The following is a 22,157-nucleotide window of genomic DNA, read 5'->3' on the forward strand; positions in this document are numbered from 1 at the left end:
GGCCGGCTGGCTCCTGAAAATCCACGATACGCAGGATGGTTCCCAGACCCAAGGGGGCACCAGTGCCCAGTCGGGCTGGTTTGATAGAGCCAAGTGTCTCCTGCAATCTGCCAGCCAGAAGATGGACAGGTCAGTTTTGTTTGCCAGGGTAAAGGGCCTTGGTTTGTGTTGGGGGCCTGTGGCTGGGAGTGGCCGGCTCGCTCCTGAAAATCCACGATACGCAGGATGGTTCCCAGATGAATGGTGGCACCACTGCTGAGTCGGGCTGCTTTGATAGTACCAAGTGTCTCCCGCAATCTGCCAGCCTGGAGATGGGCAGGTCAGTTTTACTTCCAGGGAAAAGGGCCGTAGATTTTGTTTGGGGGCCTGTGGCTGGGAGTGGCCGGATGGCTCCTTTAAATCCCCGATACACAGGATGGTTCCCAGATGAAAGGTGGCACCAGTGCCGAGTCGGGCTGGTTTGATAGAGCCAAGTGGCTCCTGCAATCTGCCAGCCAGAAGCGGGGTGGGTGAGTTTTGCTTGCCAGGGAAAAGGGCCGTGGTTTTTTTTCGGGGCCTGTGGCTGGGAAAGGCCGGCTGGCTCCTGAAAATCCTCACCGCGCAGGATGGTTCCCAGACCCAAGGGGGCACCAGTGCCGAGTCAGGCTGCTTTGATAGAGCCAAGTGGCTCCTGCAATCTGCCAGCCAGAAGATGGGCAGGTCAGTTTTACTTCCAGGGAAAAGGGCCGTAGTTTTTGTTTGGGGGCCTGTGGCTGGGAATGGCCGGCTGGCTCCTTAAAATCCACGCCGCGCATGATGGTTCCCAGACCCAAGGTGGCACCAGTGCCGAGTTGGGCTGGTTTGATAGAGCCAAGTGGCTCCTGCAATCTGCCAGCCAGAAGATGGGCAGGTCTGTTTTACTTCCAGGGAATAGGGCCGTGGTTTGTGTTTGGAGCCTGTGGCTGGGAGTGGCCGGCTGACTCCTGAAAATCGACGATACGCAGGATGGTTCCCAGACCCAAGGGGGCACCAGTGCCAAGTCGGACTGGTTTGATAGAGCCAATTGGCCCCTGCAATCTGCTAGCCAGAAGATGGGCAGGTCAGTTTTACTTCCAGGGAAAAGGGCCGTAGTGTGTGTTTGGGGGCCTGTGGCTGGGAGTGGCCGGCTGGCTCCTGAAAATCCACGATACGCAGGATGGTTCCCAGATGAATGGTGGCACCAGTGCCAAGCCGGGTGGTTTGATAGGTCCAAGTGTCTCCTGCAATCTGCCAGCCAGAAGCTGGGTGGGTGAGTTTTGTTTGCCATGGAAAAGGGCCGTGGTTTGTTTTCGGGGAGAAGTGGCTTGGAGTGGCCGGCTGGCTCCTTAAAATCCTCGATACACAGGATGGTTCCCAGATGAAAGGTGGCACCAGTGCTGAGTCGGGCTGGTTTGATAGAGCCAAGTGGCTCCTGCAATCTGCCATCCATAAGCGGGGTGGGTGAGTTTAGTTTGCCAGGGAAAAGGGCCGTGGTTTGTTTTCAGGGGCCTGTGCCTCGGAATGGCCGGCTGGCTCCTGAAAATCCACGCCGCGCAGGATGGTTCCCAGACCCAAGGTGGCAGCAGTGCCGAGTCGGGCTGGTGTGATAGAGCCATGTGGCTCCTGCAATCTGTCAGCCAGAAGAGGGGTCGCTGAGTTTTGTTTGCCAGGGAAAAAGGCCGTGGTTTTTTTTCCGGGGCCTGTGGCCTGGAATGGCCGGCTGGTTCATTAAAATCCACGCCGCGCAGGATGGTTCCCAGATGAAAGGTGGCACCAGTGCCGAGTCGGGCTGTTTTGATAGAGCCAAGTGGCTCCTGCAATCTGCCATCCAGAAGATGGGCAGGTCAGTTTTACTTCCAGGGAAAAGGGCCGTAGTTTTGTTTGGGGGCCTGTGGCTGGGAGTGGCCGGCTGGCTCCTGAAAATCCACGACACGCAGGATGGTTCCCAGATGAAAGGTGGCACCAGTGCCGAGTCGGGCTGGTTTGATAGAGCCAAGTGGCTCCTGCAATCTGACAGCCAGAAGATGGGCAGGTCTGTTTAACTTCCAGGGAAAATGGCCGTAGTTTGTGTTCTGGGGCCTGTGGCTGAGAATGGCCGGCTGGCTCCTTAAAATCCTCGCCGCGCTTGATGGTTCCCAGACCCAAGGTGGCACCAGTGCCGAGTCGGGCTGGTTTGATAGAGCCATGTGGCTCCTGCAATCTGCCAGCCACAAGCGGGGCGCGTCAGTTTTGTTTGCAGGGAAAGGGGCCGTAGTTTGTGTTTGGGGGCCTGTGGCTGGGAGTGGCTGGGTGGCTCCTGAAAATCCACGATACGCAGGATGGTTTCCAGACCCAAGGGGCCCCAGTGCCAAATTGGGCTGGTTTGATAGAGCCAAGTGGCTCCTGCAATCTGCCAGCCAGAAGATGGGCAGGTCAGTTTTACTTCCGGGGAAGAGGGCCGTAGTTTTTGTTCGGGGGCCTGTGGCTGGGAGTGGCCGGCTGGCTCCTGAAAATCCACGATACGCACGATGGTTCCCAGATGAAAGGTGGCACCACTGCCGAGTCGGGTGGTTTGATAGAGCCAAGTGGCTCCTGCAATCTGCCAGCCAGAAGATGGGCAGGTCTGTTTTACTTCCAGGGAAAAGGGCCGTAGTTTGTGTTTGGGGGCCTGTGGCTGAGAATGGCCGGCTGGCTCCTTAAAATACACGCCGCGCATGATGGTTCCCAGACCCAAGGTGGCACCAGTGCCGAGTTGGGCTGGTTTGATAGAGCCATGTGGCTCCTGCAATCTGCCAGACAGAAGCGGGGCGTGTGAATTTTGTTTGCAGGGAAAGGGGCCGTAGTTTGTGTTTTGGGGCCTGTGGCTGGGGATGGCCGGCTGGCTCCTTAAAATCCACGATACGCAGGATGATTCCCAGATGAAAGGTGGCACCAGTGCCGAGTCGGGCTAGTTTGATAGAGCCAAGTGTCTCCTGCAATCTGCCAGCCAGGAGCGGGGCGGGTCAGTTTTGTTTGCCAGGGAAAAGGGATGTGGTTTCTGTTGGGGGCCTGTGGCTGGGAGTGGCCGGCTGGCTCCTGAAAATCTACGATACGTAGGATGGTTCCCAGACCCAAAGGGCTACCAGTGCCAAGTCGGGCTGGTTTGATAGAGGCAAGTGGCTCCTGCAATCTGCCAGCTAGAAGATGGACAGGTCAGTTTTACTTCCAGGGATAAGGGCCGTAGATTTTGTTCGGGAGCCTGTGGCTGGGAGTAGCCGGCTGGCTCCTGAAAATCCCCGATACACAGGATGGTTCCCAGATGAAAGGTGGCACCAGTGCTGAGTCGGGCTGGTTTGATAGAGCCAAGTGGCTCCTGCAATCTGCCAGCCAGTAGATGGGCAGGTCAGTTTTACTTCCAGGGATAAGGGCCGTAGATTTTGTTCGGGGGCCTGTGGCTGGGAGTGGCCCGCTGGCTCCTGAAAATCCCCAATACACAGGATGGTTCCCAGATGAAAGGTGGCACCAGTGCTGAGTCGGGCTGGTTTGATAGAGCCAAGTGGCTCCTGCAATCTGACAGCCAGAAGATGGGCAGGTCTGTTTTACTTCCAGGGAAAAGGGCCGTAGTTTGTGTTTGGGGGCCTGTTGCTGAGGATGGCCGTCTGACTCCTTAAAATCCACCCCGCGCATGATTGTTCCCAGACCCAAGGTGACACCAGTGCTGAGTTGGGCTGGTTTGATAGTACCGAGTGGCTCCTGCAATCTGCCAGCCAGAAGGCGGGCCGCTAAGATTTTCTTCCAGGGAAAATTGCCGTGGTATGTGTTTGGGGCACTGTGGCTGAGAGTGGCTGGCTGGCTCCTGAAAATCCACAACACGCAGGATGGTTCCCAGATGAAAGGTGGCACCAGTGCCGAGTCGGGCTGGTTTGATAGAGCCAAGTGTCTCCTGCAATCTGCCAGCCAGAAGATGAGCAGGTCAGTTTTACTTCCAGGGAAATGGGTCGTAGTTTTTGTTTGGGGGCCTGTGGCTGGGAGTGGCCGGCTGGCTCCTGAAAATCCACGATACGCACGATGGTTCCCAGATGAAAGGTGGCACCAGTGCCGAGTCGGGCTGGTTTGATAGAGCCAAGTGGCTCCTGCAATCTGCCAGCCAGAAGATGGGCAGGTCAGTTTTACTTCGAGGGAAATGGGCTGTAGTGTGTGTTTGGGTGCCTGTGGCTGGGAGTGGCCGGCTGGCTCCTGAAAATCCACGATACGCAGGATGGTTCCCAGATGAATGGTGGCACCAGTGCCAAGCCGGCTGGTTTGATAGGGCCAAGTGTCTCCTGCAAACTGCCAGCCAGGAGCGGGGTGCGTGAGTTTTGTTTGCCAGGGAAATGGGCCGTGGTTTGTTTTCGGGAGCCTGTGGCTCGGAATGGCCTGCTGGCTCCTGAAAATCCACGATACGCAGGATGGTTCCCAGATGAAAGGTGGCACCAGTGCCAAGTCGGGCTGGTTTGATAGGGCCAAATGTCTCCTGCAAACTGCCAGCCAGGAGCGGGGTGCGTGAGTTTTGTTTGCCAGGGAAATGGGCCGTGGTTTGTTTTCGGGAGCCTGTGGCTCGGAATGGCCTGCTGGCTCCTGAAAATCCACGATACGCAGGATGGTTCCCAGATGAAAGGTGGCACCAGTGCCAAGTCGGGCTGGTTTGATAGTACCGAGTGGCTCCTGCAATCTGCCAGCCAGAAGATGGGCAGGTCAGTTTTACTTCCAAGGAAAAGGGCCGTAGTTTTTGTTTGGGGGCCTCTGGCTGGGAGTGGCCGGCTGGCTCCTGAAAATCCATGCGGCGCTGGATGGTTCCCAAATGAAAAAAATGGCACCAGTGCCAAGTCGGGCTGGTTTGATAGAGCCAAGTGGCTCCTGCAATCTGACAGCCAGAAGATGGGCATGTCTGTTTAACTTCCAGGGAAAAGGGCCGTAGTTTGTGTTTGGGGCCCTGTGGCTGGGAATGGCCTGCTGGCTCCTTAAAATCCACGCCGCGCATGATGGTTCCCAGACCCAAGGTGGCACCAGTGCCGAGTTGGGCTGCTGTGATAGAGCCATGTGGCTCCTGCAATCTGTCAGCCAGAAGAGGGGTCGCTGAGTTTTGTTTTCCAGGGAAAAAGGCCGTGGTTTTTTTTCCGGGGCCTGTGGCCTGGAATGGCCGGCTGGTTCCTTAAAATCCACGCCGCGCAGGATGGTTCCCAGATGAAAGGTGGCACCAGTGCCAAGTCGGGCTGGTTTGATAGAGCCAAGTGGCTCCTGCAATCTGCCAGCCAGAAGATGGGCAGGTCTGTTTTACTTCCAGGGAAAAGGGCCGTAGTTTGTGTTTGGGGACCTGTGGCTGGGAGTGGCCGGCTGGCTCCTGAAAATCCACGACACGCAGGATGGTTCCCAGATGAAAGTTGGCACCAGTGCCGAGTCGGGCTGGTTTGATAGAGCCAAGTGGCACCTGCAATCTGCCAGCCAGAAGCGGGGCGGGTCAGTTTTGTTTGCCAGGGCAAAGGGCCGTGGTTTGTGTTGGGGGCCTGTGGCTGGGAGTGGCCAGCTGGCTCCTGAAAATCCACGATACCTAGGATGGTTTCCAGACCCAAGGGGCCCCAGTGCCAAATCAGTCTGGTTTGATAGAGCCAAGTGGCTACTGCAATCTGCCAGCCAGAAGATGGGCAGGTCAGTTTTACTTCCTGGGATATGGGCCGTAGATTTTGTTCGGGGGCCTGTGGCTGGGAGTGGCCGGCTGGCTCCTGAAAATCCCCAATACACAGGATGGTTCCCAGATGAAAGGTGGCACCAGTGCTGAGTCGGGCTGGTTTGATAGAGCCAAGTGGCTCCTGCAATCTGCCATCCATAAGCGGGGTGGGTGAGTTTAGTTTGCCAGGGAAAAGGGCCGTTGTTTGTTTTCGGGGGCCTGTGCCTCGGAATGGCCGGCTGGCTCCTGAAAATCCACGCCGCGCAGGATGGTTCCCAGACCCAAGGTGGCACCAGTGCCGAGTCGGGCTGGTTTGATAGAGCCAAGTGGCTCCTGCAATCTGCCAGCCAGGAGATGCGCAGGTCAGTTTTACTTCCAGGGAAAAGGGCCGTATTTTGTGTTTGGGGGCCTGTGGCTGGGAGTGGCCGGCTGGCTCCTGAAAATCCATGCGGCGCTGGATGGTTCCCAAATGAAAAAAATGGCACCAGTGCCAAATCTGGCTGGATTGATAGTACCGCGTGGCTCCTGCAATCTGACAGCCAGAAGATGGTCATGTCTGTTTTACTTCCAGGGAAAAGGGCCGTAATTTGTGTTTGGGGGCCGGAGGCTGGGAGTGGCCGGCTGGCTCCTGAAAATCCACGATACGCAGGATGGTTCCCATATGAAAGGTGGCACCAGTGCCGAGTTGGGCTGGTTTGATAGAGCCAAGTGGCTCCTGCAATCTGCCAGCCAGAAGATGGACCGGTCAGTTTTACTTCCAGGGAAAAGGGCCGTAGTTTGTGTTTGGGGACCTGTGGCTGGCAGTGGCCGGCTGGCTCCTGAAAATCCACGACACGCAGGATGGTTCCCAGATGAAAGGTGGCACCAGTGCCGAGTCGGGCTGGTTTGATAGAGCCAAGTGGCTCCTGCAATCTGCCAGCCAGAAGCGGGGCGGGTCAGTTTTGTTTGCCAGGGAAAAGGGCCGTGGTTTGTGTTGGGGGCCTGTGGCTGGGAGTGGCCGGCTGGCTCCTGAAAATCCACGATACGCACGATGGTTCCCAGATGAAAGGTGGCACCAGTGCCGAGTCGGGCTGGTTTGATAGAGCCATGTGGCTCCTGCAATCTGACCGCCAGAAGATGGGCAGGTCAGTTTTACTTCCAGGGAAAAGGGCCGTAGTTTTTGTTTGGGGGCCTGTGGCTGAGGATGGCCGTCTGACTCCATAAAATCCACCCCGCGCATGATTGTTCCCAGACCCAAGGTGACACCAGTGCCGAGTTGGGCTGGTTTGATAGAGCCAAGTGGCTCCTGCAATCTGCCAGCCAGAAGCCGGGTTTGAGAGTTTTGTTTGCCAGGGAAAAGGCCCATAGTTTGTGTTTGGGGGCCTGTGGCTGGGAATGGCCGGCTGGCTCCTGGAAATCCATGCGGCGCTGGATGGTTCCCAAATGAAAAAAATGGCACCAGTGCCAAGTCGGGCTGGTTTGATAGTACCGCGTGGCTCCTGCAATCTGACAGCCAGAAGATGGGCATGTCTGTTTTACTTCCAGGGAAAAGGGGCCGTAGTTTGTGTTTGGGGCCCTGTGGCTGAGAAAGGCCGGCTGGCTCCTTGAAATCCACGCCGCGCATGATGGTTCCCAGACCCAAACGGGTACCAATGCCGAGTTGGGCTGGCGTGATAGAGCCATGTGGCTCCTGCAATCTGTCAGCCAGAAGAGGGGTCGCTGAGTTTTGTTTGGTAGGGAAAAAGGCCGTGGTTTTTTTTCCGGGGCCTGTGGCCTGGAATGGCCGGCTGGTTCCTTAAAATCCACGCCGCGCAGGATGGTTCCCAGATGAAAGGTGGCACCAGTGCTGAGTCGGGCTGGTTTGATAGAGCCAAGTGGCTCCTGCAATCTGCCAGCCAGTAGATGGGCAGGTCAGTTTTACTTCCAGGGATAAGGGCCGTAGATTTTGTTCGGGGGCCTGTGGCTGGGAGTGGCCCGCTGGCTCCTGAAAATCCCCAATACACAGGATGGTTCCCAGATGAAAGGTGGCACCAGTGCTGAGTCGGGCTGGTTTGATAGAGCCAAGTGGCTCCTGCAATCTGACAGCCAGAAGATGGGCAGGTCTGTTTTACTTCCAGGGAAAAGGGCCGTAGTTTGTGTTTGGGGGCCTGTTGCTGAGGATGGCCGTCTGACTCCTTAAAATCCACCCCGCGCATGATTGTTCCCAGACCCAAGGTGACACCAGTGCTGAGTTGGGCTGGTTTGATAGTAACGAGTGGCTCCTGCAATCTGCCAGCCAGAAGGCGGGCCGCTAAGATTTTCTTCCAGGGAAAATTGCCGTGGTATGTGTTTGGGGCACTGTGGCTGAGAGTGGCTGGCTGGCTCCTGAAAATCCACAACACGCAGGATGGTTCCCAGATGAAAGGTGGCACCAGTGCCGAGGCGGGCTGGTTTGATAGAGCCAAGTGTCTCCTGCAATCTGCCAGCCAGAAGATGAGCAGGTCAGTTTTACTTCCAGGGAAATGGGTCGTAGTTTTTGTTTGGGGGCCTGTGGCTGGGAGTGGCCGGCTGGCTCCTGAAAATCCACGATACGCACGATGGTTCCCAGATGAAAGGTGGCACCAGTGCCGAGTCGGGCTGGTTTGATAGAGCCAAGTGGCTCCTGCAATCTGCCAGCCAGAAGATGGGCAGGTCAGTTTTACTTCCAGGGAAAAGGGCCGTAGTTTTGTTTGGGGGCCTGTGGCTGGGAGTGGCCGGCTGGCTCCTGAAAATCCACGACACGCAGGATGGTTCCCAGATGAAAGGTGGCACCAGTGCCGAGTCGGGCTGGTTTGATAGAGGCAAGTGGCTCCTGCAATCTGACAGCCAGAAGATGGGCAGGTCTGTTTAACTTCCAGGGAAAATGGCCGTAGTTTGTGTTCTGGGGCCTGTGGCTGAGAATGGCCGGCTGGCTCCTTAAAATCCTCGCCGCGCTTGATGGTTCCCAGACCCAATGTGGCACCAGTGCCGAGTCGGGCTGGTTTGATAGAGCCATGTGGCTCCTGCAATCTGCCAGCCACAAGCGGGGCGCGTCAGTTTTGTTTGCAGGGAAAGGGGCCGTAGTTTGTGTTTGGGGGCCTGTGGCTGGGAGTGGCTGGGTGGCTCCTGAAAATCCACGATACGCAGGATGGTTTCCAGACCCAAGGGGCCCCAGTGCCAAATTGGGCTGGTTTGATAGAGCCAAGTGGCTCCTGCAATCTGCCAGCCAGAAGATGGGCAGGTCAGTTTTACTTCGAGGGAAATGGGCTGTAGTGTGTGTTTGGGTGCCTGTGGCTGGGAGTGGCCGGCTGGCTCCTGAAAATCCACGATACGCAGGATGGTTCCCAGATGAATGGTGGCACCAGTGCCAAGCCGGCTGGTTTGATAGGGCCAAGTGTCTCCTGCAAACTGCCAGCCAGGAGCGGGGTGCGTGAGTTTTGTTTGCCAGGGAAATGGGCCGTGGTTTGTTTTCGGGAGCCTGTGGCTCGGAATGGCCTGCTGGCTCCTGAAAATCCACGATACGCAGGATGGTTCCCAGATGAAAGGTGGCACCAGTGCCAAGTCGGGCTGGTTTGATAGGGCCAAATGTCTCCTGCAAACTGCCAGCCAGGAGCGGGGTGCGTGAGTTTTGTTTGCCAGGGAAATGGGCCGTGGTTTGTTTTCGGGAGCCTGTGGCTCGGAATGGCCTGCTGGCTCCTGAAAATCCACGATACGCAGGATGGTTCCCAGATGAAAGGTGGCACCAGTGCCAAGTCGGGCTGGTTTGATAGTACCGAGTGGCTCCTGCAATCTGCCAGCCAGAAGATGGGCAGGTCAGTTTTACTTCCAAGGAAAAGGGCCGTAGTTTTTGTTTGGGGGCCTGTGGCTGGGAGTGGCCGGCTGGCTCCTGAAAATCCATGCGGCGCTGGATGGTTCCCAAATGAAAAAAATGGCACCAGTGCCAAGTCGGGCTGGTTTGATAGAGCCAAGTGGCTCCTGCAATCTGACAGCCAGAAGATGGGCATGTCTGTTTAACTTCCAGGGAAAAGGGCCGTAGTTTGTGTTTGGGGCCCTGTGGCTGGGAATGGCCGGCTGGCTCCTTAAAATCCACGCCGCGCATGATGGTTCCCAGACCCAAGGTGGCACCAGTGCCGAGTTGGGCTGCTGTGATAGAGCCATGTGGCTCCTGCAATCTGTCAGCCAGAAGAGGGGTCGCTGAGTTTTGTTTTCCAGGGAAAAAGGCCGTGGTTTTTTTTCCGGGGCCTGTGGCCTGGAATGGCCGGCTGGTTCCTTAAAATCCACGCCGCGCAGGATGGTTCCCAGATGAAAGGTGGCACCAGTGCCAAGTCGGGCTGTTTTGATAGAGCCAAGTGGCTCCTGCAATCTGCCAGCCAGATGATGGGCAGGTCTGTTTCACTTCCAGGGAAAAGGGCCGTAGTGTGTTTTTGGGGACCTGTGGCTGGGTGTGGCCGGCTGGCTCCTGAAAATCCACGATATGCAGGATGCTTCCCAGATGAAAGGTGGCACCAGTGCCAAGTCGGGCTGGTTTGATAGTACCGAGTGGCTCCTGCAATCTGCCAGCCAGAAGGCGGGCCGCTAAGATTTTCTTCCAGGGAAAATGGCCGTGGTATGTGTTTGGGGCGCTGCGGCTGAGAGTGGCTGGCTGGCTCCTGAAAATCCACGACACGCAGGATGGTTCCCAGATGAAAGGTGGCACCAGTGCCGAGTCGGGCTGGTTTGATAGAGCTAACTGGCTCCTGCAATCTGCCAGCCAGAAGATGGACAGGTCAGTTTTACTTCCGGGGAAGAGGGCCGGTCGTTTGTGTTTGGGGGCCTGTGGCTGGGAGTGGCCGGCTGGCTCCTGAAAATCCACGATACGCAGGATGGTTCCCAGACCCAAGGGGGCACCAGTGCCAAATCGGGCTGGTTTGATAGAGCAAAGTGGCTCCTGCATTCTGCCAGCCAGAAGATGGACAGGTCAGTTTTACTTCCAGGGAAAAAGACCATAGCTTTTTTTTGGGGGTCTGTGGCTGGGAATGGCCGGCTGGCTCCTGAAAATCCACGATACGCAGGATGGTTCCCAGATGAAAGGTGGCACCAGTGCCGAGTCGGGCTGTTTTGATAGAGCCAAGTGCCTCCTGCAATCTGCCAGCCAGAAGATGGGCAGGTCAGTTTTACTTCCAGGGAAAAGGGCCGTAGTTTGTGTTTGGGGGCCTGTGGCTGAGAATGGCCGGCTGGCTCCTTAAAATCCTCGCCGCGCATGATGGTTCCCAGACCCAAGGTGGCACCAGTGCCGAGTTGGGCTGTTTTGATAGAGCCATGTGGCTCCGGCAATCTGCCAGCCAGGAGCGGGGCGGGTCTGTTTTGTTTGCCAGGGAAAAGGGATGTGGTTTGTGTTGGGGGCCTGTGGCTGGGAGTGGCCGGCTGGCTCCTGAAAATCCACGATACGTAGGATGGTTCCCAGACCCAAAGGGGTACCAGTGCCATGTCGGGCTGGATTGATAGAGGCAAGTGGCTCCTGTAATCTGCCAGCCAGAAGATGGGCAGGTCAGTTTTACTTCCAGGGAAAAGGGCCGTAATTTGTGTTTGGGGGCCGGAGGCTGGGAGTGGCCGGCTGGCACCTGAAAATCCACGATACGCAGGATGGTTCCCATATGAAAGGTGGCACCAGTGCCGAGTCGGGCTGTTTTGATAGAGCCAAGTGGCTCCTGCAATCTGCCAGCCAGAAGATGGGCAGGTCAGTTTTACTTCCAGGGAAAAGGGCCGTAGTTTGTGTTTGGGGACCTGTGGCTGGGAGTGGCCGGCTGGCTCCTGAAAATCCACGATACGCAGGATGGTTCCCAGACCCAAGGGGGCACCAGTGCCAAATCGGGCTGGTTTGATAGAGCAAAGTGGCTCCTGCATTCTGCCAGCCAGAAGATGGACAGGTCAGTTTTACTTCCAGGGAAAAAGACCATAGCTTTTTTTTGGGGGTCTGTGGCTGGGAATGGCCGGCTGGCTCCTGAAAATCCACGATACGCAGGATGGTTCCCAGATGAAAGGTGGCACCAGTGCCGAGTCGGGCTGTTTTGATAGAGCCAAGTGCCTCCTGCAATCTGCCAGCCAGAAGATGGGCAGGTCAGTTTTACTTCCAGGGAAAAGGGCCGTAGTTTGTGTTTGGGGGCCTGTGGCTGAGAATGGCCGGCTGGCTCCTTAAAATCCTCGCCGCGCATGATGGTTCCCAGACCCAAGGTGGCACCAGTGCCGAGTTGGGCTGTTTTGATAGAGCCATGTGGCTCCTGCAATCTGCCAGCCAGGAGCGGGGCGGGTCTGTTTTGTTTGCCAGGGAAAAGGGATGTGGTTTGTGTTGGGGGCCTGTGGCTGGGAGTGGCCGGCTGGCTCCTGAAAATCCACGATACGTAGGATGGTTCCCAGACCCAAAGGGGTACCAGTGCCATGTCGGGCTGGATTGATAGAGGCAAGTGGCTCCTGTAATCTGCCAGCCAGAAGATGGGCAGGTCAGTTTTACTTCCAGGGAAAAGGGCCGTAATTTGTGTTTGGGGGCCGGAGGCTGGGAGTGGCCGGCTGGCACCTGAAAATCCACGATACGCAGGATGGTTCCCATATGAAAGGTGGCACCAGTGCCGAGTCGGGCTGTTTTGATAGAGCCAAGTGGCTCCTGCAATCTGCCAGCCAGAAGATGGGCAGGTCAGTTTTACTTCCAGGGAAAAGGGCCGTAGTTTGTGTTTGGGGACCTGTGGCTGGGAGTGGCCGGCTGGCTCCTGAAAATCCACGACACGCAGGATGGTTCCCAGATGAAAGGTGGCACCAGTGCCGAGTCGGGCTGGTTTGATAGAGCCATGTGGCTCCTGCAATCGGCCAGCCAGAAGCGGGGTGGGTGAGTTTTGTTTGCCAGGGAAAATGCCCACAGTTTGTGTTTGGGGGCCTGTGGCTGGGAGTGGCCTGCTAGCTCCTTAAAATCCACGATACGCAGGATGATTCTCAGACCAAAGGGGCACCAGTGCCGAGTCGGGCTGGTTTGATAGAGCCAAGTGGCTCCTGCAATCTGCCAGCCAGAAGCGGGGCGGGTCAGTTTTGTTTTCCAGGGTAAAGGGCAGGTGTGTGTGTTGGGGGCTAGTGGCTGGTAGTGGCCTACTGGCTCCTGAAAATCCACGATACGCAGGATGGTTCCCAGACCCAAGGGGGTACCAGTGCCAAGTCGGGCTGTTTTGATAGAGCCCAGTGGATCCTGCAATCTGCCAGCCTGAAGATGGGCGGGTCAGTTTTACTTCCAGGGAAAAGGGCCGTAATTTGTGTTTGGGGGCCTGTGGCTGGGTGTGGCCGGCTGTCTCCTGAAAATCCCCGATACGCAAGTTGCTTCCCAAATGAAAAATGGCACGAGTGCCAAGTCGGGCTGGTTTGATAGTACCAAGTGGCTCCTGCAATCTGCCAGCCAGAAGGTAGGCAGGTCAGTTTTACTTCCAGGGAAAAGGGCCGTGGTATGTGTTTGGGGGCCTGGGGCTGGGAGTGGCAGGCTGGCTCCTGAAAATCCACGATACGCAGGATGGTTCCCAGATGAAAGGTGGCACCAGTGCCGAGTCGGGCTGGTTTGATAGAGCCATGTGGCTCCTGCAATCTGACAGCCAGAAGATGGGCAGGTCAGTTTTACTTCCAGGGAAAAGGGCCGTATTTTGTGTTTGGGGGCCTGTGGCTGGGAGTGGCCGGCTGGCTCCTGAAAATCCACGACACGCAGGATGGTTCCCAGATGAAAGGTGGCACCAGTGCCGAGTCGGGCTGGTTTGATAGAGCCATGTGGCTCCTGCAATCTGACAGCCAGAAGATGGGCAGGTCTGTTTTACTTCCAGGGAAAAGGGCCGTGGTATGTGTTTGGGGGCCTGGGGCTGGGAGTGGCAGGCTGGCTCCTGAAAATCCACGATACGCAGGATGGTTCCCAGATGAAAGGTGGCACCAGTGCCAAGTCGGGCTGGTTAGATAGTACCGAGTGGCTCCTGCAATCTGCCAGCCAGAAGGCGGGCCGCTAAGGTTTTCTTCCAGGGAAAATGGCCGTGGTATATGTTTGGGGCCCTATGGCTGAGAGTGGCTGGCTGGCTCCTGAAAATCCACGACACGCAGGATGGTTCCCAGATGAAAGGTGGCACCAGTGCCGAGTCGGGCTGGTTTGATAGAGCTAACTGGCTCCTGCAATCTGCCAGCCAGAAGATGGACAGGTCAGTTTTACTTCCGGGGAAGAGGGCCGGTCGTTTGTGTTTGGGGGCCTGAGGCTGGGAGTGGCCGGCTGGCTCCTGAAAATGCACGATACTCAGGATGATTGCCAGACCCAAGTTGGCACCACTGCCAAGTCGGGCTGGTTTGATAGAGCCATGTGGCTCCTGCAATCTGACAGCCAGAAGATGGGCATGTCTGTTTTACTTCCAGGGAAAAGGGCCGTAGTTTGTGTTTGGGGGCCTGTGGCTGGGAATGGCCGGCTGGCTCCTTAAAATCCTCGCCGCGCATGATGGTTCCCAGACCCAGGGTGGCACCAGTGCCGAGTTGGGCTGGTTTGATAGAGCCATGTGGCTCCTGCAATCTGCCAGCCACAAGCGGGGTGTGTGAATTTTGTTTGCAGGGAAAGGGGCCGTAGGTTGTGTTTGGGGGCCTGTGGCTGGGAATGGCCAGCTGGCTCCTTAAAATCCACGATACGCAGGATGGTTCCCAGATGAAAGGTGGCACCAGTGCCGAGTCGGGCTAGTTTGATAGAGCCAAGTGTCTCCTGCAATCTGCCAGCCAGGAGCGGGGCGGGTCAGTTTTGTTTGCCAGGGAAAAGGGATGTGGTTTCTGTTGGGGGCCTGTGGCTGGGAGTGGCCGGCTGGCTCCTGAAAATCTACCATACGTAGGATGGTTCCCAGACCCAATGGGCTACCAGTGCCAAGTCGGGCTCGTTCGAGAGAGGCAAGTGGCTCCTGCAATCTGCCAGCTAGGAGACGGACAGGTCAGTTTTACTTCCAGGGATAAGGGCCGTAGATTTTGTTCGGGGGCCTGTGGCTGGGAGTAGCCGGCTGGCTCCTGAAAATCCCCGATACACAGGATGGTTCCCAGATGAAAGGTGGCACCAGTGCTCAGTCGGGCTGGTTTGATAGAGCCAAGTGGCTCCTGCAATCTGCCAGCCAGTAGATGGGCAGGTCAGTTTTACTTCCAGGGATAAGGGCCGTAGATTTTGTTCGGGGGCCTGTGGCTGGGAGTGGCCCGCTGGCTCCTGAAAATCCCCAATACACAGGATGGTTCCCAAATGAAAGGTGGCACCAGTGCTGAGTCGGGCTGGTTTGATAGAGCCAAGTGGCTCCTGCAATCTGACAGCCAGAAGATGGGCAGGTCTGTTTTACTTCCAGGGAAAACGGCCATAGTTTGTGTTTGGGGGCCTGTTGCTGAGGATGGCCGTCTGACTCCTTAAAATCCACCCCGCGCATGATTGTTCCCAGACCCAAGGTGACACCAGTGCTGAGTTGGGCTGGTTTGATAGTACCGAGTGGCTCCTGCAATCTGCCAGCCAGAAGGCGGGCCGCTAAGATTTTCTTCCAGGGAAAATGGCCGTAGTTTTGGTTAGGGGGCCTGTGGCTGGGAGTGGCTGGCTGGCTCCTGAAAATCCACAACACGCAGGATGGTTCCCAGATGAAAGGTGGCACCAGTGCCGAGTCGGGCTGGTTTGATAGAGCCAAGTGGCTCCTGCAATCTGCCAGCCAGAAGATGGGCAGGTCAGTTTTACTTCCAGGGAAAAGGGCCGTAGTTTGTGTTTGGGGACCTGTGGCTGGGAGTGGCCGGCTGGCTCCTGAAAATCCACGACACGCAGGATGGTTCCCAGATGAAAGGTGGCACCAGTGCCGAGTCGGGCTGGTTTGATAGAGCCATGTGGCTCCTGCAATCGGCCAGCCAGAAGCGGGGTGGGTGAGTTTTGTTTGCCAGGGAAAATGCCCACAGTTTGTGTTTGGGGGCCTGTGGCTGGGAGTGGCCTGCTAGCTCCTTAAAATGCACGATACGCACGATGGTTCTCAGACCAAAGGGGCACCAGTGCCGAGTCGGGCTGGTTTGATAGAGCCAAGTGTCTCCTGCAATCTGCCAGCCAGAAGATGAGCAGGTCAGTTTTACTTCCAGGGAAATGGGTCGTAGTTTTTGTTTGGGGGCCTGTGGCTGGGAGTGGCCGGCTGGCTCCTGAAAATCCACGATACGCACGATGGTTCCCAGATGAAAGGTGGCACCAGTGCCGAGTCGGGCTGGTTTGATAGAGACAAGTGGCTCCTGCAATCTGCCAGCCAGAAGATGGGCAGGTCAGTTTTACTTCCAGGGAAAAGGGCCGTAGTTTTGTTTGGGGGCCTGTGGCTGGGAGTGGCCGGCTGGCTCCTGAAAATCCACGACACGCAGGATGGTTCCCAGATGAAAGGTGGCACCAGTGCCGAGTCGGGCTGGTTTGATAGAGCCAAGTGGCTCCTGCAATCTGACAGCCAGAAGATGGGCAGGTCTGTTTAACTTCCAGGGAAAATGGCCGTAGTTTGTGTTCTGGGGCCTGTGGCTGAGAATGGCCGGCTGGCTCCTTAAAATCCTCGCCGCGCTTGATGGTTCCCAGACCCAAGGTGGCACCAGTGCCGAGTCGGGCTGGTTTGATAGAGCCATGTGGCTCCTGCAATCTGCCAGCCAGGAGCGGGGCACGTCAGTTTTGTTTGCAGGGAAAGGGGCCGTAGTTTGTGTTTGGGGGCCTGTGGCTGGGAGTGGCTGGGTGGCTCCTGAAAATCCACGATACGCAGGATGGTTTCCAGACCCAAGGGGCCCCAGTGCCAAATTGGGCTGGTTTGATAGAGCCAAGTGGCTCCTGCAATCTGCCAGCCAGAAGATGGGCAGGTCAGTTTTACTTCCAGGGAAAAGGGCCGTAGTTTGTGTTTGGGGGCCTGTGGCTGAGAATGGCCGGCTGACTCCTTAAAATTCACGCCGCGCATGATGGTTCCCAGACCCAAGGTGGCACCAGTGCCGAGTTGGGCTGGTTTGATAGAGCCATGTGGCTCCTGCAATCTGCCAGCCACAAGCGGGGTGTGTGAATTTTGTTTGCTGGGAAAGGGGCCGTAGTTTGTGTTTTGGGGCCTGTGGCTGGGAATGGCCGTCTGGCTCCTTAAAATCCACGATACGCAGGATGATTCCCAGATGAAAGGTGGCACCAGTGCCGAGTCGGGCTAGTTTGATAGAGCCAAGTGTCTCCTGCAATCTGCCAGCCAGGAGCGGGGCGGGTCAGTTTTGTTTGCCAGGGAAAAGGGATGTGGTTTCTGTTGGGGGCCTGTGGCTGGGAGTGGCCGGCTGGCTCCTGAAAATCTACGATACGTAGGATGGTTCCCAGGCCCAAAGGGCTACCAGTGCCAAGTCGGGCTGGTTTGATAGAGGCAAGTGGCTCCTGCAATCTGCCAGCTAGAAGATGGACAGGTCAGTTTTACTTCCAGGGATAAGGGCCGTAGATTTTGTTCGGGAGCCTGTGGCTGGGAGTAGCCGGCTGGCTCCTGAAAATCCCCAATACACAGGATGGTTCCCAGATGAAAGGTGGCACCAGTGCTGAGTCGGGCTGGTTTGATAGAGCCAAGTGGCTCCTGCAATCTGACAGCCAGAAGATGGGCAGGTCTGTTTTACTTCCAGGGAAAAGGGCCGTAGTTTGTGTTTGGGGGCCTGTTGCTGAGGATGGCCGTCTGACTCCTTAAAATCCACCCCGCGCATGATTGTTCCCAGACCCAAGGTGACACCAGTGCTGAGTTGGGCTGGTTTGATAGTAACGAGTGGCTCCTGCAATCTGCCAGCCAGAAGGCGGGCCGCTAAGATTTTCTTCCAGGGAAAATTGCCGTGGTATGTGTTTGGGGCACTGTGGCTGAGAGTGGCTGGCTGGCTCCTGAAAATCCACAACACGCAGGATGGTTCCCAGATGAAAGGTGGCACCAGTGCCGAGGCGGGCTGGTTTGATAGAGCCAAGTGTCTCCTGCAATCTGCCAGCCAGAAGATGAGCAGGTCAGTTTTACTTCCAGGGAAATGGGTCGTAGTTTTTGTTTGGGGGCCTGTGGCTGGGAGTGGCCGGCTGGCTCCTGAAAATCCACGATACGCACGATGGTTCCCAGATGAAAGGTGGCACCAGTGCCGAGTCGGGCTGGTTTGATAGAGTCAAGTGGCTCCTGCAATCTGCCAGCCAGAAGATGGGCAGGTCAGTTTTACTTCCAGGGAAAAGGGCCGTAGTTTTATTTGGGGGCCTGTGGCTGGGAGTGGCCGGCTGGCTCCTGAAAATCCACGACACGCAGGATGGGTCCCAGATGAAAGGTGGCACCAGTGCCGAGTCGGGCTGGTTTGATAGAGGCAAGTGGCTCCTGCAATCTGACAGCCAGAAGATGGGCAGGTCTGTTTAACTTCCAGGGAAAATGGCCGTAGTTTGTGTTCTGGGGCCTGTGGCTGAGAATGGCCGGCTGGCTCCTTAAAATCCTCGCCGCGCTTGATGGTTCCCAGACCCAAGGTGGCACCAGTGCCGAGTCGGGCTGGTTTGATAGAGCCATGTGGCTCCTGCAATCTGCCAGCCACAAGCGGGGCGCGTCAGTTTTGTTTGCAGGGAAAGGGGCCGTAGTTTGTGTTTGGGGGCCTGTGGCTGGGAGTGGCTGGGTGGCTCCTGAAAATCCACGATACGCAGGATGGTTTCCAGACCCAAGGGGCCCCAGTGCCAAATTGGGCTGGTTTGATAGAGCCAAGTGGCTCCTGCAATCTGCCAGCCAGAAGATGGGCAGGTCAGTTTTACTTCGAGGGAAATGGGCTGTAGTGTGTGTTTGGGTGCCTGTGGCTGGGAGTGGCCGGCTGGCTCCTGAAAATCCACGATACGCAGGATGGTTCCCAGATGAATGGTGGCACCAGTGCCAAGCCTGCTGGTTTGATAGGGCCAAGTGTCTCCTGCAAACTGCCAGCCAGGAGCGGGGTGCGTGAGTTTTGTTTGCCAGGGAAATGGGCCGTGGTTTGTTTTCGGGAGCCTGTGGCTCGGAATGGCCTGCTGGCTCCTGAAAATCCACGATACGCAGGATGGTTCCCAGATGAAAGGTGGCACCAGTGCCAAGTCGGGCTGGTTTGATAGGGCCAAATGTCTCCTGCAAACTGCCAGCCAGGAGCGGGGTGCGTGAGTTTTGTTTGCCAGGGAAATGGGCCGTGGTTTGTTTTCGGGAGCCTGTGGCTCGGAATGGCCTGCTGGCTCCTGAAAATCCACGATACGCAGGATGGTTCCCAGATGAAAGGTGGCACCAGTGCCGAGTCGGGTGGTTTGATAGTACCGAGTGGCTCCTGCAATCTGCCAGCCAGAAGATGGGCAGGTCAGTTTTACTTCCAAGGAAAAGGGCCGTAGTTTTTGTTTGGGGGCCTGTGGCTGGGAGTGGCCGGCTGGCTCCTGAAAATCCATGCGGCGCTGGATGGTTCCCAAATGAAAAAAATGGCACCAGTGCCAAGTCGGGCTGGTTTGATAGAGCCAAGTGGCTCCTGCAATCTGACAGCCAGAAGATGGGCATGTCTGTTTAACTTCCAGGGAAAAGGGCCGTAGTTTGTGTTTGGGGCCCTGTGGCTGGGAATGGCCGGCTGGCTCCTTAAAATCCACGCCGCGCATGATGGTTCCCAGACCCAAGGTGGCACCAGTGCCGAGTTGGGCTGCTGTGATAGAGCCATGTGGCTCCTGCAATCTGTCAGCCAGAAGAGGGGTCGCTGAGTTTTGTTTTCCAGGGAAAAAGGCCGTAGTTTTTTTTCCGGGGCCTGTGGCCTGGAATGGCCGGCTGGTTCCTTAAAATCCACGCCGCGCAGGATGGTTCCCAGATGAAAGGTGGCACCAGTGCCAAGTCGGGCTGTTTTGATAGAGCCACGTGGCTCCTGCAATCTGCCAGCCAGATGATGGGCAGGTCTGTTTCACTTCCAGGGAAAAGGGCCGTAGTGTGTTTTTGGGGACCTGTGGCTGGGTGTGGCCGGCTGGCTCCTGAAAATCCACGATATGCAGGATGCTTCCCAGATGAAAGGTGGCACCAGTGCCAAGTCGGGCTGGTTTGATAGTACCGAGTGGCTCCTGCAATCTGCCAGCCAGAAGGCGGGCCGCTAAGATTTTCTTCCAGGGAAAATGGCCGTGGTATGTGTTTGGGGCGCTGCGGCTGAGAGTGGCTGGCTGGCTCCTGAAAATCCACGACACGCAGGATGGTTCCCAGATGAAAGGTGGCACCAGTGCCGAGTCGGGCTGGTTTGATAGAGCTAACTGGCTCCTGCAATCTGCCAGCCAGAAGATGGACAGGTCAGTTTTACTTCCGGGGAAGAGGGCCGGTCGTTTGTGTTTGGGGGCCTGTGGCTGGGAGTGGCCGGCTGGCTCCTGAAAATCCACGATACGCAGGATGGTTCCCAGACCCAAGGGGGCACCAGTGCCAAATCGGGCTGGTTTGATAGAGCAAAGTGGCTCCTGCATTCTGCCAGCCAGAAGATGGACAGGTCAGTTTTACTTCCAGGGAAAAAGACCATAGCTTTTTTTTGGGGGTCTGTGGCTGGGAATGGCCGGCTGGCTCCTGAAAATCCACGATACGCAGGATGGTTCCCAGATGAAAGGTGGCACCAGTGCCGAGTCGGGCTGTTTTGATAGAGCCAAGTGCCTCCTGCAATCTGCCAGCCAGAAGATGGGCAGGTCAGTTTTACTTCCAGGGAAAAGGGCCGTAGTTTGTGTTTGGGGGCCTGTGGCTGAGAATGGCCGGCTGGCTCCTTAAAATCCTCGCCGCGCATGATGGTTCCCAGACCCAAGGTGGCACCAGTGCCGAGTTGGGCTGTTTTGATAGAGCCATGTGGCTCCTGCAATCTGCCAGCCAGGAGCGGGGCGGGTCTGTTTTGTTTGCCAGGGAAAAGGGATGTGGTTTGTGTTGGGGGCCTGTGGCTGGGAGTGGCCGGCTGGCTCCTGAAAATCCACGATACGTAGGATGGTTCCCAGACCCAAAGGGGTACCAGTGCCATGTCGGGCTGGATTGATAGAGGCAAGTGGCTCCTGTAATCTGCCAGCCAGAAGATGGGCAGGTCAGTTTTACTTCCAGGGAAAAGGGCCGTAATTTGTGTTTGGGGGCCGGAGGCTGGGAGTGGCCGGCTGGCACCTGAAAATCCACGATACGCAGGATGGTTCCCATATGAAAGGTGGCACCAGTGCCGAGTCGGGCTGTTTTGATAGAGCCAAGTGGCTCCTGCAATCTGCCAGCCAGAAGATGGGCAGGTCAGTTTTACTTCCAGGGAAAAGGGCCGTAGTTTGTGTTTGGGGACCTGTGGCTGGGAGTGGCCGGCTGGCTCCTGAAAATCCACGACACGCAGGATGGTTCCCAGATGAAAGGTGGCACCAGTGCCGAGTCGGGCTGGTTTGATAGAGCCATGTGGCTCCTGCAATCGGCCAGCCAGAAGCGGGGTGGGTGAGTTTTGTTTGCCAGGGAAAATGCCCACAGTTTGTGTTTGGGGGCCTGTGGCTGGGAGTGGCCTGCTAGCTCCTTAAAATCCACGATACGCAGGATGATTCTCAGACCAAAGGGGCACCAGTGCCGAGTCGGGCTGGTTTGATAGAGCCAAGTGGCTCCTGCAATCTGCCAGCCAGAAGCGGGGCGGGTCAGTTTTGTTTTCCAGGGTAAAGGGCAGGTGTGTGTGTTGGGGGCTAGTGGCTGGTAGTGGCCTACTGGCTCCTGAAAATCCACGATACGCAGGATGGTTCCCAGACCCAAGGGGGTACCAGTGCCAAGTCGGGCTGTTTTGATAGAGCCCAGTGGATCCTGCAATCTGCCAGCCTGAAGATGGGCGGGTCAGTTTTACTTCCAGGGAAAAGGGCCGTAATTTGTGTTTGGGGGCCTGTGGCTGGGTGTGGCCGGCTGTCTCCTGAAAATCCCCGATACGCAAGTTGCTTCCCAAATGAAAAATGGCACGAGTGCCAAGTCGGGCTGGTTTGATAGTACCAAGTGGCTCCTGCAATCTGCCAGCCAGAAGGTAGGCAGGTCAGTTTTACTTCCAGGGAAAAGGGCCGTGGTATGTGTTTGGGGGCCTGGGGCTGGGAGTGGCAGGCTGGCTCCTGAAAATCCACGATACGCAGGATGGTTCCCAGATGAAAGGTGGCACCAGTGCCGAGTCGGGCTGGTTTGATAGAGCCATGTGGCTCCTGCAATCTGACAGCCAGAAGATGGGCAGGTCAGTTTTACTTCCAGGGAAAAGGGCCGGTCGTTTGTGTTTGGGGGCCTGTGGCTGGGAGTGGCCGGCTGGCTCCTGAAAATCCACGACACGCAGGATGGTTCCCAGATGAAAGGTGGCACCAGTGCCGAGTCGGGCTGGTTTGATAGAGCCAAGTGGCTCCTGCAATCTGACAGCCAGAAGATGGGCAGGTCTGTTTTACTTCCAGGGAAAAGGGCCGTGGTATGTGTTTGGGGGCCTGGGGCTGGGAGTGGCAGGCTGGCTCCTGAAAATCCACGATACGCAGGATGGTTCCCAGATGAAAGGTGGCACCAGTGCCAAGTCGGGCTGGTTAGATAGTACCGAGTGGCTCCTG

The sequence above is a fragment of the Zonotrichia albicollis genome, chromosome 23 (assembly GCF_047830755.1).
Source record: "Zonotrichia albicollis isolate bZonAlb1 chromosome 23, bZonAlb1.hap1, whole genome shotgun sequence".
NCBI lineage: Eukaryota > Metazoa > Chordata > Aves > Passeriformes > Passerellidae > Zonotrichia > Zonotrichia albicollis.